Below are 14,485 nucleotides of genomic sequence, written 5' to 3'. Positions count from 1 at the left end.
TTACATTAAAAAAAACACTTTCTTGTTCGATATGTGAAGCTTATGGTAATGAGGAGTGAGAGACAAAGTCAGATTTGAAGGTGATCTACTCAGTGGTTAGGAATTTCTGAACTTAGAAGTTTCATATGTCCTTTTTGGTTGTCATTTTTTTTATTATATATTCTATTTATAGAATATATAATAAAATATATAAATATATAATAAAATATAATATATATTCTATTTATTATATATTCTATTTAAATGCACATTAAGTATGCTGGCTGAAATAAACAGTGCTTTACTGGTAGTTAATCAGTTTGCTGTTTAAATAATGCCAGAAGCTCTGTACTGTAGTTTGTTGTTGTTTTTGATTTTTGAAAGTATCAGCTACCTTTGAGATGTGCATCCATAACCTTCCTAGTCAAAGTATATGGCTGTGGGGTGCTTCACACTTTTTGTTTGAGACCAACATTGAAAATTCTTTGTCAAATTGATTTTATGAGAGGCTGGGAGTGGAAGTTATTTTGATGTCAGACTTTGTTTCACGGGTGCTTCAATATCATGAGTGTCTAATGTGTTATCTGTCACTATTAAAATTTCTCAGGTATTCTCCCTGTTTAGATAGACATAAAGCAGCATCAGCTGATGTTTCAGTTTAATCCCTACATTTTGAAAAGGTATGCATCAGAGATATCATAATCTTCCCATGGTCTTCAAAAGAAAAAATGTGCTATGGTGGGTGACATTGACACCTACTTTTGGGAATCTCACATCAGCTGGAGACTTGAGCCTGAACCTGTCATCCCCACTCTGATGCAGTGTGGGCTCGCACTCTGGCTCCAGTTGTAAGAAGTCAGCTGGAAAATTACAGACATGGAAGAGACCTGACTGAGTATGGGTGTTTCATCCCCTTGTATCCCATGTGCCACCATCAGGCCCAGAGTACAAAGACTGCAGTGGGGAAGAGGACACCCCTGCCCCATGTCTTGCCCTCAGGCTTTATGATTTGTGATCTTCACACTTAAGGTCACTTAAACCTTTCTTTTGATCTGTAAATATAACCATTATCCCTGTGAGAGGCTGAATTCAACCTGATTTTAAAGACACAATATGTCTTTACTTACTAATTACTGGATTGTCTAGGTAAGGACAGCACGGTTAGGTTTTACTTTCTTGGACACCTGAACTTTGTTGTTATAGAATGAAAAGTGGGAACGTTGGGGCCTATTGATTTCCTATCTGTTTCATCTACTAAAGAGCTTTTCATTGCTTGTTTGTTTGTTTGTCTTCCTTTAAACTGGAGATTTCATTAGCAGAGACATTAATTTATAATTTATTATTTGAGTGTCTCTCTTAAATGGTTCTTACAACATAATAAACTATCATATAACATGCTGATGTCCAAACATAGTTTCTAAGAATGATTTGTATCCTAACACAGGTTGAGGTTTTTAAATGGAGTTATAAAAAGTCCTTGACATTTAAAAAAAAATTCTGTGCATTGGAAATTGTAACATTCTTCCCCATTACAGTGACTTTTTCATCAGTGGCAGCAGTTGCAGACAGAGAACCTATCCCAGATAGAAAATAATCCCATTTGTATCCTGAATCTAAATAAGATATGGGAGTCTTAGTTGTGCATATGTATGTCTTTCACCATTCTGTACAGATAAACCAAAATGATACTCCTCAGTCATGAGTGTTTGCTTGCTCTGCCTGTCAGATTTGTAGCACGCTGTCTGCATCAATCTACAATTTGTATTCTTGAAATTAGGTAGCCACTTCGCAGTTTGCGTTGCAACGGAGTAGCCATATGAATCTAAGAGCCTCAAAAAGCAATTCCCCTATCTTTAAAATGGTGTGCTACCTGTCGGCCTCAGCCTGCTCGTCACTCCCTCCTACTGAGGATGTCTGTTGTTCCCGTCCCAGAAGTGCCAACCTTCCAAACAAAATTTGGCTTTCTCATTGTTGAAGCTTCCACAAAAAAAAAAAAAAAAAAAAAAAAAAAAAAAAAAAAGATGGAAATAGAACTGTAAAAAAGGGCTTTTATTTATTTATTTCCCGCCCCCCCATCAGAAGCAAGTTCAACAAGATAAACAGGTTATAAATTAAGACATATTTTGCTAAACAGTGAGCAGCATACTTTTGGATTTCATTTTCCACAGCAGTGTGTTCTCAGTTAAGTTTTTTCCTTCGTTGCACATCTTCTCAAAGGTTGTGTAAGCCTCAGTGAGCTGAAGAGCTGTGGTCAAGGAGGGCTGTTCATCCTTCTATCTGCTGTTAGGTGGTGGTGTTACATGTCACCAAGGAAAGCCATGAGCGGTGCTGTTGCATGCCTCTGAGGTGAATGGGTGGGAGCATTTGAGGCTTCCGAGGCAAAAGGGGAGTTGGAGCCCCAGAAATGCAGTTGGTCTTGGGCAGTCGTGGTGCCCTGGTGAGGGCTGGGCGCTGCTAGGGACCCGGCTTTAGGAAGGCCCCTCCTCAGCTGGCAAGATCCACAGGGCAGGTCAGGACTCCAGGGCAAGTTTCCAGAAGCACAGTTTAAAATATTTAAAATATTAAGGAGATATTACCAGAGTCACAGGAGGTTTCTTGTCAGAAACGCCTGAACCAAGCTCTGCAAAGCAACTCACCAGCTCTTCAAGTTCTGTGCCTACGACTGACTCCTTGAGGGCACTTCATTGTCCGCTGCAGGCAGAGGAAGCTGGTCCTCCTGCGGTGTGTGTGTGTCGGTGAGTGCCAGCCATGAAAGATCCATTCAGCAGGTGCTGCAGGAACAGAACTGGGCCTTCATATTTACTAGGGGTGTTATGACAAGGTGAAACTTAATCTTCCTGTTAGGTGAAATGGCTGAATGGTTTTGGCTGAAGCTTGCTAAAAACAATTTGCCTTTGGGCTGACACAAAGTAGGAAAATATCACCAGAGAGGGAGAATGTTTCAGAAAGTTATCTGCATGAAAGAAACTGGAAGTTACAATGACATTCCTGACATAACCTTAACAGCTAGTGCTACCTGGAGCTTACTATAATAATGTATCTTATCTGACCCAAATCCAACAACAAATAGTTTGGTTGTCTGTGGCTGTGTACTTTGCTGCTGGCTACAGATAAAATTGAGTATGTTTCATTCAAAGAATACTAGTATCTAGACAACAATTATTCCTCTGCATGTAGGTACAGAAGAAATAATAAAGGATATTTGCTTCAACATAATGACTTCATTAAGTGAACTGGAACACAAATACGTCAGTATTGTAGAGACTAAGTTTTGTAAGTTGAAGAACAGCAGAGGGGTGACTGTTCCACTTTCATGGAACAAAACTGGTGACTCCTTTGATAAGCATCATCACAAAACCAAGCTGGGTATAATTAAAATGTGGCTTGATTCTATGTAATTGTGGAGATGGTGTAAAACCTTGGAGCTATTTTGCTCACATCTATCAAAATAAAAGGACTCTTAATTCATAATTTATAAGCATAGCCACTCCAGTGAGTGTGGCTGCAGGCTACTGTGACTACCTTTGCAACCATTGGAGAATGCTAAGTAGAAACAGCAGTATCCCATCTGGCCATAAGTATTTTTCCCTGCCATCATTTTATAATTTTTATTTATTTAATTTATTTTTAAATCTTTGGATTTTTAAGTCCTTTGCCCTTTGCTGCACAGGGTATTAGCTGGCCATCTCCACACAGTTGTACAGATGAAAAGACTGGAAATAACACCTACGTGTCTTCACTGCTCCATGCTGACAGGGCAGAGGCAGCCTGTATCGATCGGCATGTCTAACAGTGGTAATAAGAATGTAAACTCAACCTTGTCCTGCTTTCCATCAAAGCAATGCAAGTCAAGCTTTCCTTTTGCACAGGCCTGCATTCATCTCTCAAGTTGTCAATATGTCCTGACAGAGCTTTTAGGTGCTTATCAATATTTAACTATACTCCTATTGACTCAGCAATTGCACAATAATTGATTTAAGATTGATTATCGTCATGTTAACATTTTAATGGTCAAAGACTAATATAACTAACTGAATGTGAAATTATTTTAGGTTTATATTACTTTTGTGCATGCATGCTACTGTTTCTTTTCATCAGATTTTAATTTTTACTTATGTTGTATTGTTCACTAAAAATAGTTGAAGCTATTGTTTATAGCCTTGTCCTTTGCCAGAATTAAGCTATATATTCATAGCACAAAATGATTTTATAGCTAAGACATTCAAATGGATCCCTTCAGAATATCTTGTTACAGGTCAAAACATATGAAAATGGTGGGTGCTGGCAAATAACGCAAGAGGCAGTTAGCTAGTGGATAAGACAACAAAGTTATTTTGTCAGTTGTGGTGTTGTATGTGTGTGAGGGCTAGGTTTGATGAACAATGCTTTTCATGAATCCATTATATTGATTTCTTGCATGGAGAGGTCTGAGGTGTAGTCAAGGCTCTGACAGGTTTGAGCTCTGCCAGTTGCAGTGGATATAAATATTATCCAAGAAAAATACCCAGTAAATAAAGCCGAGTGTGGAAACATGGAGTCTTTTTCCAGTATGACAGTGGTTAACTCAGTCCTATTGATTTTGTTAACTCTTCAGTGCTCATGGTGTGTGAGGTGGAGTCAGAGGCTGTGGAGTCCCAATCAGTTGTGTGTGAAAGCAGTGGAACAGGAGGGCAGGATGATCTGTGGCCAGCACCAGCTCAGGATTTTACATGTTAGACGGGAGATTAAATCTCAAATAAATGGCTACCTTTTGGAATAAAAAGTAACTAAACGAATAGAAGTCCAGCTGAACTTTGGAAAGAGGAAGGAATGGATTACAGGCATTTTAAAACTGTCACTGTTCACCATTTCCTACCCAATCTTCCTGAAATTGTCAGAGATTAATTTAAGAAAATCTAACAATATTTTTTCTTGCTGATTTTTGTTAGGGCAATGAAAATAGTTAATTCAGTATGTAAAGAGAAAAATAGATCAGCAAGGGTTTTACTAAATCATAAGATTGCTTCCTTTCTGTAAAAATATTCCTTGTAGTGCGATTTCAACACTAGAGCTCAAACTAGGAAATTATATTTAACGTGCAGTAATAGACAGTGATGCGGTACATGTGGTTTCAGGATTTCTACTACCTTATACAGCGTCTCAGCAACATGACACAAACATTTGATTTGTTAACTTTTCATCAGTCAATATAGTACTAGGTCATGCATCCTCTGCCCCTTGCAGTTGGTGTAAAATGTGAAGTTGTCATAAAATGCAAGTTTTGGCTAATTTAATAAGATTAGGATCTGATCCAAGTCATTTTGGGTGATCTTTGTGATCTTGTCTACCTTAATATTAAGTACTAGAGCATCTCAATTTTAGCACCTTAACCTGGGCTAAATGAAGTGTCATTGTTATTAAATAATCTGAGAGACTGCACAGGTACAGGAAAATTTTTCAGAGAGTCCAGCAGAGTTATTCCTGAAGATTTGATAAATCTGTTGTCTACTAAGATTGTTGAATCTCTCCAGAAAATGCCTTATGTGGAGGCTGTTTTGTCAATAAATAATGTAATTAATTAATTAAAAATTACATCAATTTAATCTCCTGTAAGAGCAGAAAATATTTCAAACATACAGTTGACTTAAGCATCCAAGTTTTTGCAAATACAGTAATTCAGATCAATTATTTTTCTCCTATGGAAACCCTTCTATGGAAAAAAAATAAAAAAATAGATCCTTCTCCATCAGTATAATCACTATGAAGAAGTTGTTTTTGAAGTGAAGCTCTTTTCTGCCTTGCATCTGTGACATATTAGATGTGCATAAAACGTCCAGAAAGCACTTTTGTTCTGATGTTACAGTGTTCAAGTATTTTGCACTGTTTGTACATGACTAAACCAGGTCTGGGGCCCAGGATGAACCATTTGACTCATTCACTGAAACCAAACTAGGACAGTAAGGAAAATCAGTCTGCTAAAAAAAAAAAAAGAAAAAAAAAAAAAAGTCCTGCCTTTCAAAGAGTAGAGTTTTCTGTGTTAAGGCTTCCGATACATTTAGTCAGTTTGGATAAGGATTTATACTTTTGGATAGTTATCAGCATTAAGCTGATAGAGGTTGGACCATTGCTAATTCTTAGTTGGATTTTTCCAGTTTTCAGATGAGGTGTGCAGTAGGCAACAGAACATATCAGTATATCAGCTGAAAAACTTGATTTCTACTCAGTGGGACTACTGATGGTAAAATGAATAAAACATTTAAAAATGACAAACTAGTCTATGTGCATATAGTTCATTTAATTTCAGCATTTCATATTTTATTTAAAACTCTTATCTATAGGTAGAAATTACTGATTTTTATATTAAATATTTTATCATAATTAAAGCTCAATAGAAGCCAAAATGAAAAAAAAATAAAAAACTAAAAAAGTCATACCACTGAATTGTAACACAATGCTAGGAGCCTCTTTTTCTAGCTGTCCTATTTGAAACTCTGAGGAGCTGAATTTTTAGAGCCATTGAGTGTCACAGTTTTATTTGAAGTAGTAGAGGCTGCAGCTGCCTCATATTTCTCAAAACAATGTCCAAGATAGCTCAAACTGGGTTTCTGAAAACACGTTATCTGTGATAACTTGCCCCTGAGAAAAAATGATGCTTACATGCTGGATCGCTGAGTGTTCTGTGCATCCATAGGCAGTTTACTTTTAACAAGCAGAGCAAGCATTGAAGAAGGCATTTTATTTGTTTGGGTTTTTTGTTTGTTTGTTTATTTCTAATGGAGCTTAGAGTGAAATTTAGATATGGACGTGCTCTCCCTGGTTGCTGGTCAGAGCTAAAACAAAGTATGCTGAGCTACCAGAATTCTCATAGTCTTTAAGGTGTGTCCTGTAGCATTTCCCTCTGACTTCTACAAAACTCAGGCAGGGATGCTGTCCAGCTTCTGGCCCAGCTCCTCTTCTCATGCTCCTGCTTCCCATCATTATGTGTCCAGTGGAGTTCCAAAAGGACTCGGTGATGATTAACTGCTGCCTGAAATGGTGATAATACTCATGTTTCTCAGAGGGATTTTAATGAGGGTTAGTTGGTGAAAGTTCTGATATATGATGTGTCTCTTACTATTGCTGTAATCCTACATGTTATATATATATTTTAAAATGATCAGTGGTCTGTTTCTATTTAGCTTTCTTACAAGATCTTTTTAAATTAGTAGGTAAATTAATAGGACAAATTTAACATTGCAACAAAGTTATCTGTTCAAACTAGCCAGAAGAAACTTGAACCTGCAGCTAAGAGAACAGCAAAGTAAAGCTGAGTTTCATATATGACACTGTCATTGTTATATGGCTCTGCAGATTCATCGGTATTCAGAAAGCCAGAGAGAGGAGGCAGGAAGGGTAGTATGTAAAAGAACTTTTACAATGACTCTTCTACTCTGGCTTCATCTCTTTAGACCCATATTAAAATAAAATAATAAAATACTATTAAAATAAATTTAAAATAAAATAATTAAAAAAAACCACACTTAGATTGCAATTTATTATAAGTCAATATTTCCTGGCTCAAAATGCATACCCACCTCAGTTTCTTTACTTTGGTGTAACAGAAGATCCAGAAACAGCTGTTTTACATGACAAATTAGACTGTTAAAGCCAGTCTTGTAATTAGGATGGAAGGTAGATATGTTAGATCCGCATTTAAGAAAAGAGTGACAAAAGATTAATTGCAGTCTCTTAAAATTCTGAACTGATCCTCACTGGAAATTTTCTACACATTATGCCAGAGTGGAAAAAGTCCAATGCATTTGTGAAATGAGTCCAGCATGCACTAATCTGTCATACCGACCTCATTCAAACTTGAGGGCCCAAATGTGTTATAAAGCATAATTACTCTAGAGCTAAAATCTTAAGCAAGGCTTTGAGGGACATGTCTGTGAAACAAACTGAAATTGCCACAGTTCATGTATAAACAGAACATAGACAAGTAGAATCCATATAAGCAAGGTCTTCTTAGGTTGCCCCAGGTATCAATACACAAGAAGGATTATTAGAATATCCACATTTTATTATGCTTTTGAGCACTGCTCCTTTTACAATAGATTTAAAGATCTCCAATATAGTGAAGATTTCAATACATTCTAATTTTTGCATTTTTAGTTCCTTTTGTATTGGCTCGTGGTTGTTGCAGTATACACGTATATATATATATTTAAGTTATGCATGCAAGGAGGCAGTATTTGGATAGATAATTATGAATCTTTTTTTTTTTTTTTTCCCCCGTTAGGGCTATTAATCTACCTTAAGTTTAATTGTATCACAGAGTATCATATGAATTTTAATAATATGTTGTCAGTCACTGAAGTGTCATGGAAGGGGAGATGGTCTTGCTTCATTAGTCTTTTTTCAGGATAGCAGTGTGACTTCTGAGAATGCCATTCAGGGCCATTTAAATCAGTACATCATTTTTTTGTTGAAAGTAATCATAGAAATCTTCTTTCAAAAAGTAACCTGATGAAGACAAGTGGGGTCAAAGCTGACAAAGACAAATGATTCTTCACTACTGGGAAACCTATTTAGAAATGAAATGTTCAGTTTAAACCAGAATTTTTGTTCTGAGCTTTGGGATATTTGTATTTATAAGTGAGCAGAGGTTAAGGGCAAACCAAATCTCTTCTGCCCTTCTCGTCTGACTGCACCACATTAAAAAAAAAAAAAAAAAAAAAAGGCAACCAGCAACAGAAAATCCCTGGCACTAACACTTCATTACTTTTCTATAATATCCATAGCTTAATTTATCCTGAAATGATTATAGCTTGATGATCGGCTAATTAGGAACACTCATCTTAATTTTCATTGGCTGTTTGCAAAATATTATGTTTGGGTAATTTAATGCAAGTTACTTCATGAATGCCTGCTTAAAATAACACACACACAAACAATATAAGCACAAGAGACATCTCATTTCATGATGGCATTAGTAGCAACATTTTGTAACAGTCCATGAAACTGCTTAAAGAAACAAACTAAAATCACAGAAAGTGTATAATGGGGAGTCCCAATCTGCAAAAACATGTTATCTCTGTTTCTGTATAAATTTTTCTCCCTCTCAATAGCTTTTTGCTCCACATTTTTCCCTGTTGGAACGGATGACAGTTGAAATATTTCCTTTTATTTTGTATGCATAAAATTACACAATTAGTCATTTTTACAAACTTAGTTTATGGGTTGTGTCCTCCGTATGTGACTCCTGACCAAAAAGGACTTACATGCACTTAAGAAATGAATGCAAAGTATTAGGTATCCTGAAATCATTATAATGGCTTTGCTATTAGTTTCAGTGAAGATCCTGTCCAGTCATTATGGCATTCTTTTTAGCCATAAAATGGTGAAAAAATATATGGCCCTTTGCTACTGCTCAGGGAGTGACTCATGTCTGTGTTCGGTATTTATTTTTTATAGCTTGCCACATTCATTAGGGCACAACATTTGTTTCCTTCCTTTCCTTCCAACTCAGTTCTGAAATGGATTTTGTTTCTCCTGCTCCATCTTCTCTGATGTCCTGAACCCCTTCTCGTATTCATAATTGACAGTGTTTCTGTTCTAGAAGAGGAAACAAACAAACAAACAAGCAAAGTCAGTAATTTTGCTTTAATATTAAAGACAGTCATTGCTCGTATTCCCCTTCCATCAGTTCCTGCAAACACCTGCGTTCCCATTGCAATGCTATGGATGCCCAACGGGTGGCCTCTGGATGTAAAGCTCCTCATTACACTGGTGATAACTGGACACGGACAGAAAAACAAAGGAGGGGAAAATGGAATAAAGAAGTAAGGGGAGGCTGAGGGAAGGAAGAGGAAGGAGGGATGAAAGAGGAGAGAGAAAGATTAGTGGGCAGAATCTGATAAAGAAGAGAGGATCAAGATGGTGAGAGAAATCGCAGGGAGATGAGAGAACTAAAGAGAAAAGAAAAGCAGAAGGACAAGACAAATGGCTCATCTGTAAAACAAAAAGCATGGGAACATCGTAAAGGGCTGGTATTAATCTTCTAAGACACCATAATGTTAACCAAGAGTTAACAGGAGAATTATACAACTGGATGTAGGTTGAAGACAAGGCTTCCATTTCCTGCCTGGACTTTTATTTGAGCACCAGGCAGGTGAATTTTGTACATTTACTAAAATAATCCCCCAAATTGTTTTTAAAATTGCTCATTTTGGGTCTCCCGCCCCAACAGCTTAACTACTTCTGTTAGCAACAGTTGTTCTACTATTGCTTTAGAAAGTGGTGTTGTTGGACATTGGATTTCTTTCCTGTATGCTCATGTAAACTTGGAACAATATCATTGAACTCATTGCAGTTCCACATGTGTGAAATTTGTTGAAGTGACCCTATTTATGGCTGTGGGAAATGTTTTGTACTATGTCAATAGCTCAGGTCATTATTATAAATAGAGCAACTTTGCAGCAAGTAGCAAAATTCAGAAGGTACTAAATTTTCTGATTAAGGAGGTACCCTCACTTATAATTTGACATGTTAATTAAAGGGAATGGAAGATAATGTTAGACTCAAATCTTTTCTAAAGACAACAGAGTTAAAATAAGGAAAAAATGTAAAATACCTTAAGGAAAGCAGAAGGTAAAATCTGTTGCATTGGATAAGGCAATCTGAAATGTGACGTATTTGCAACCCTGAAGCTGTACTAAGAGGATATAATAAGGCAAAAGGAATACTTTCTATGCTTTTGATCTGTGGAGTATTTTCAGTTTATATGGCAGACATTGTCATTTCAGGATTCATTAAAAAGGGGTTCAGTGGAAAAACAAGTGAGGTTCACCATAAAGTACTGTAGTTACTGCAGTTACTGTTATGCTTTCTGTTTACAGTGAAAAGGATTATATACTTGTAAAGAACATGCTTTTTCATGTGTCTTATTTATATAGAATAGTTATAGCAATTAGAAAATATTAGAAAGAGGATGAATAATAATTCTTTTTTCTAAGATTTTACAGAATCAAAATATGCATTCTATTAACAAACCAAAAATCTTACATAAATTTAAGCTGAATTGCAGTTATTTTATACAGTCATTGCCACATGGTCCATACTGAAAATATAAGAAGCAAGTTTAATTGTTTTTTAATTTAAAAAAATAAAAAATAAAAGCATGTTGAGACACAACTTTAAAATAAGTAACATTCGCTTTTTATTTGCAGTATTTATACAAATATGCCTGCAAATAAAAGACAATTTCTTTGCAACAGGGACTTTCTTTTTGTGCTATAGAGCCCTTAAGCATGCTGGATACACTAAGATATTAAACACAATAAAATCAGAACATTTGCTGCATGTAAAACAATGTGATTCGATATAAGGGCATGCTGAATATGCATCTTTTCCACACTCAGTTTATTGTTATGTAAACTTGGTTTGTATATATCAAATTTATTTCATGAATAAAAAATATTCATGAAATTTTAGGTTTGAAAAAAAAGACAATTTGCTCTTTAGTCACTCCAGGAGATAAGGAAGAGAATGTATGGAAAACTAAGCTGGTAAACACAGATTTAAAGGATTTGTGAAAGTTCTAACTGGCAACGTATTTTGGTCCTTGATGTTTTGTGGCTCTGTCAACCTCATTTATAACTTTGGCTATCTCATCTATTTCAAAATAGCTGGCTAAACCATAAAAATAATAGTAAATATACCCTCAAAAGATTATGTTAATCATAGATCTGGACCAAACCTTAACATGAGGATGGGAAAGTTTGTTAGGAGTAGATTATCTCACGGTTCTCCGTCTCACAGCAGCCATGGGATATGCTACTGGGAAGAATATTCCACAGAGCACACTGCTCTGGAAAGGCCCTAACCACACCAGGCAAGAGATGTGCTGATTTACTGCACTCTTCTGGCTACCCTGTAGGAATGGGCGTAGATTTATTTTGTATGAATGTCTGACACTGTAGTGTAGAAAACAGACACTGTTCTCCTTCAAAGCCAGTAAGAAAAAATATTTTTGCAAGCAAATTTGAAAGGCTTATTCTGTTATTACTGTTCACTGACCCATCTGTGCAAAGGCCTCCATACTTGCACTCCATTCTGGCATTGTCTGAATGCATCCTGGTGAAGTGAGACAGGTTCAAGGGCACTAAAAGTAATGTACTGTTTGCTGTAGCTGAACAGCATTTTTATTGCATGAGAAAGTATTGGCCAGCATATTTCAAAATGGCCATATGGTTCTTCACATTTAAATAGAAAAAGAAAAAAAAAAGATGGAAAATATTTTTCTTCGACCAATATAAACTTAGTCTTGGAAAAGACACAAAGACACTTGATTCAAAACCTCAAAAATTATTTAATGTCTGAGTGTTTATCTGTTAAAATCACTCAGACTACCTCCCTAAAATTATGCTTTATTGTTGATGCTTTAATGTTTATACAGGAGCTGACTCCACAAGCTAATAGAACTCAGTGTCCAGATATTATTTTAATGTTCACATTACTATACTATTCATAATAAATAGTTCTTTTCCTAATGCAGTGTTTATTCCCTTCAAGTATTTGTAGGGTGTTGTCATGGTCCCACTTAGTTTCTGCTTAGTTAATCTCCTGTGAATACGTATTATTCTTCTAAATATTCCTCAAAAGTCAAGCACACTGGTTCCCTTTTCTGCTGTGTTTGGCAGTGTCTTCGGGTGCCTGGCAGTGAATGGAATATTCTCAGTGTAACCGTAAGAATAATATAAATACATTAAAAGCATTACGATGTTATTAAAAATACATCGAAAGACAATGAGAGATGAAAGACAACCTTTGGGCTAGTTCCACCGAAGTTTTAAGCTGCTTGTTGTAGTGCCTAGTGTTTGGGTGACTTGTAACTTGGCCAGGCTCCGAGGCAGAGAGAGGTACCCCTCGCACGGGCAGGCAGCTCAGGGAGGGACGCCTCCAGCCAGCACTCCAACAAGGGAGTAGCCAGTACGGAGTAGGGAGTAGGGAGGACTAAAGAAACTGGCATGATGTTGTTTCTACTCAAAAAAGAGAATTAGTGCCTCAAGCCTGCAATTGACAATTATGAAGCTTTTTGTGGAACTGGTGAACAAATTAAGTTTTGATGTTTGTGGACAAGGCAGGTAACAATTGTTCTGCTCTTTTAGTCATTAATCCTAGAGGTCAGAGCACGCAGTGGTCCTCCCTGCAAATCAGTGGGCTTTGTGTTTCCCACCTGACCACACAGGTATAGGCAGAAGCACTGTTTCTAAAACCTTACAGAATCTAACACGTGGATTCAAGTGCAACTGAAGCTTGAGTATAGAAATCTTGTAAGAATAGACTTTTTACTTGTCTGGACTTAAAAATAGATGTTCTTTAATTACTTTTACTTCCTTTTCTTTATTTTAAGTTTCCAACAAATGGTGAATTGTAGATATGATAATATTATTCTCCTTAGAAAATGATTGTTATAATCATAGAAATAGGGATGTGGCTATTCTTATGAAACTGTCTCCTTAGGATAGAGGGGTAAAAAAAGATGGGCTGACTCAGAACTTGTCATCAGTTTTAGTGTGTTCCATTTTTATCTCAAAGAGGAACTCTTGTTAAATTGTAGGGTTAAATACAATAACCGGAAAACTGTGACTGCAATTTGAAACCCAAAAGGAGAAGCTGGAAGTCTGAAAAGAGAAAGAAAAAGACAGAGAGGTCTTAAATTGAGGAAAAAAAATGCTAAAAATTCATAGACATCATTCAAACAGTGAGTCAAAAAATATCTTATTCAAGTGTGCATGTGTGTATCTGTGTATCTGTGTTTATTTATACAATTAGTGTTATTACTACTAAACTTGTTATAATGGCTGAGTTAAGTAAGTGAAAGGTTAATGTTACATATATTGAACATGGTGTACAAACACGCCTGCCTATCTGAGACACAAAGTACAAGCTGTTCAGAATAGTAAATGTCCTTTGTACACGTCCTTTATTCATGATCTGACTGGAGGCTCCTTGCATTGGGCTTAGTTAAGTCAAATGAACAGAAAATAAGATGCAACAAAAAAGTTAGTTAAACAATCAGAAACAATCAGAACAAAACAAAAGTAGCGGGGGGGGGGGGGGGGGGAGGAGTGACTGTGATAAGTAATGGAAACATTACCATTATGAAAGAAAACTATAACAGAGTTACACTGAGCATCTTGTCAGAAGCTATTGTGGGATAATACCATGCAATGCAGCTCTGACAGTAAACGCTGGTTTGCCTGTTGGGCTGTCCCCGAGCCTGTCTGCATGGGGTGTCCAGGTGCCCACTGGCAGCCACGGAATCTCTCACTCCAGCTGCATCATGATGCATGGCTCCAAAATATTTTTTCCAGAAATTTGCTTTTGTGCAAAGATGACAGAAATATTCAGATATGGAGTTGTACTTGGAGAATTGCTTGCTCACGGTTAGGTGTTTCTAAAATGATTTTCTTAATGCAAATCTAGGACTTAGCTTTTAAAAAAGAAGCAGAGTTTGTAACTTTATTTAAAATATTTTTAAATT

General features: G+C 36.5%; 1 long non-coding RNA gene across 1 annotated transcript in view; it reads right to left on the bottom strand.

Annotated features, from left to right (window-relative positions):
* Window positions 1-13,743, bottom strand: part of LOC121074069 — a 173,681-nt gene extending 159,938 nt beyond the window's left edge. The window contains exon 1 of the long non-coding RNA XR_005822083.1: window positions 13,569-13,743. This is a non-coding gene — a long non-coding RNA (uncharacterized LOC121074069). The remainder of the gene's footprint in view (window positions 1-13,568) is intronic.
* Window positions 13,744-14,485: the final 742 nt, after the last annotated feature.

Source organism: Cygnus olor, chromosome 8, assembly GCF_009769625.2.
Source record: "Cygnus olor isolate bCygOlo1 chromosome 8, bCygOlo1.pri.v2, whole genome shotgun sequence".
Classification (NCBI taxonomy): domain Eukaryota; kingdom Metazoa; phylum Chordata; class Aves; order Anseriformes; family Anatidae; genus Cygnus; species Cygnus olor.
This window is presented reverse-complemented; position numbering and strand designations above follow the sequence as displayed.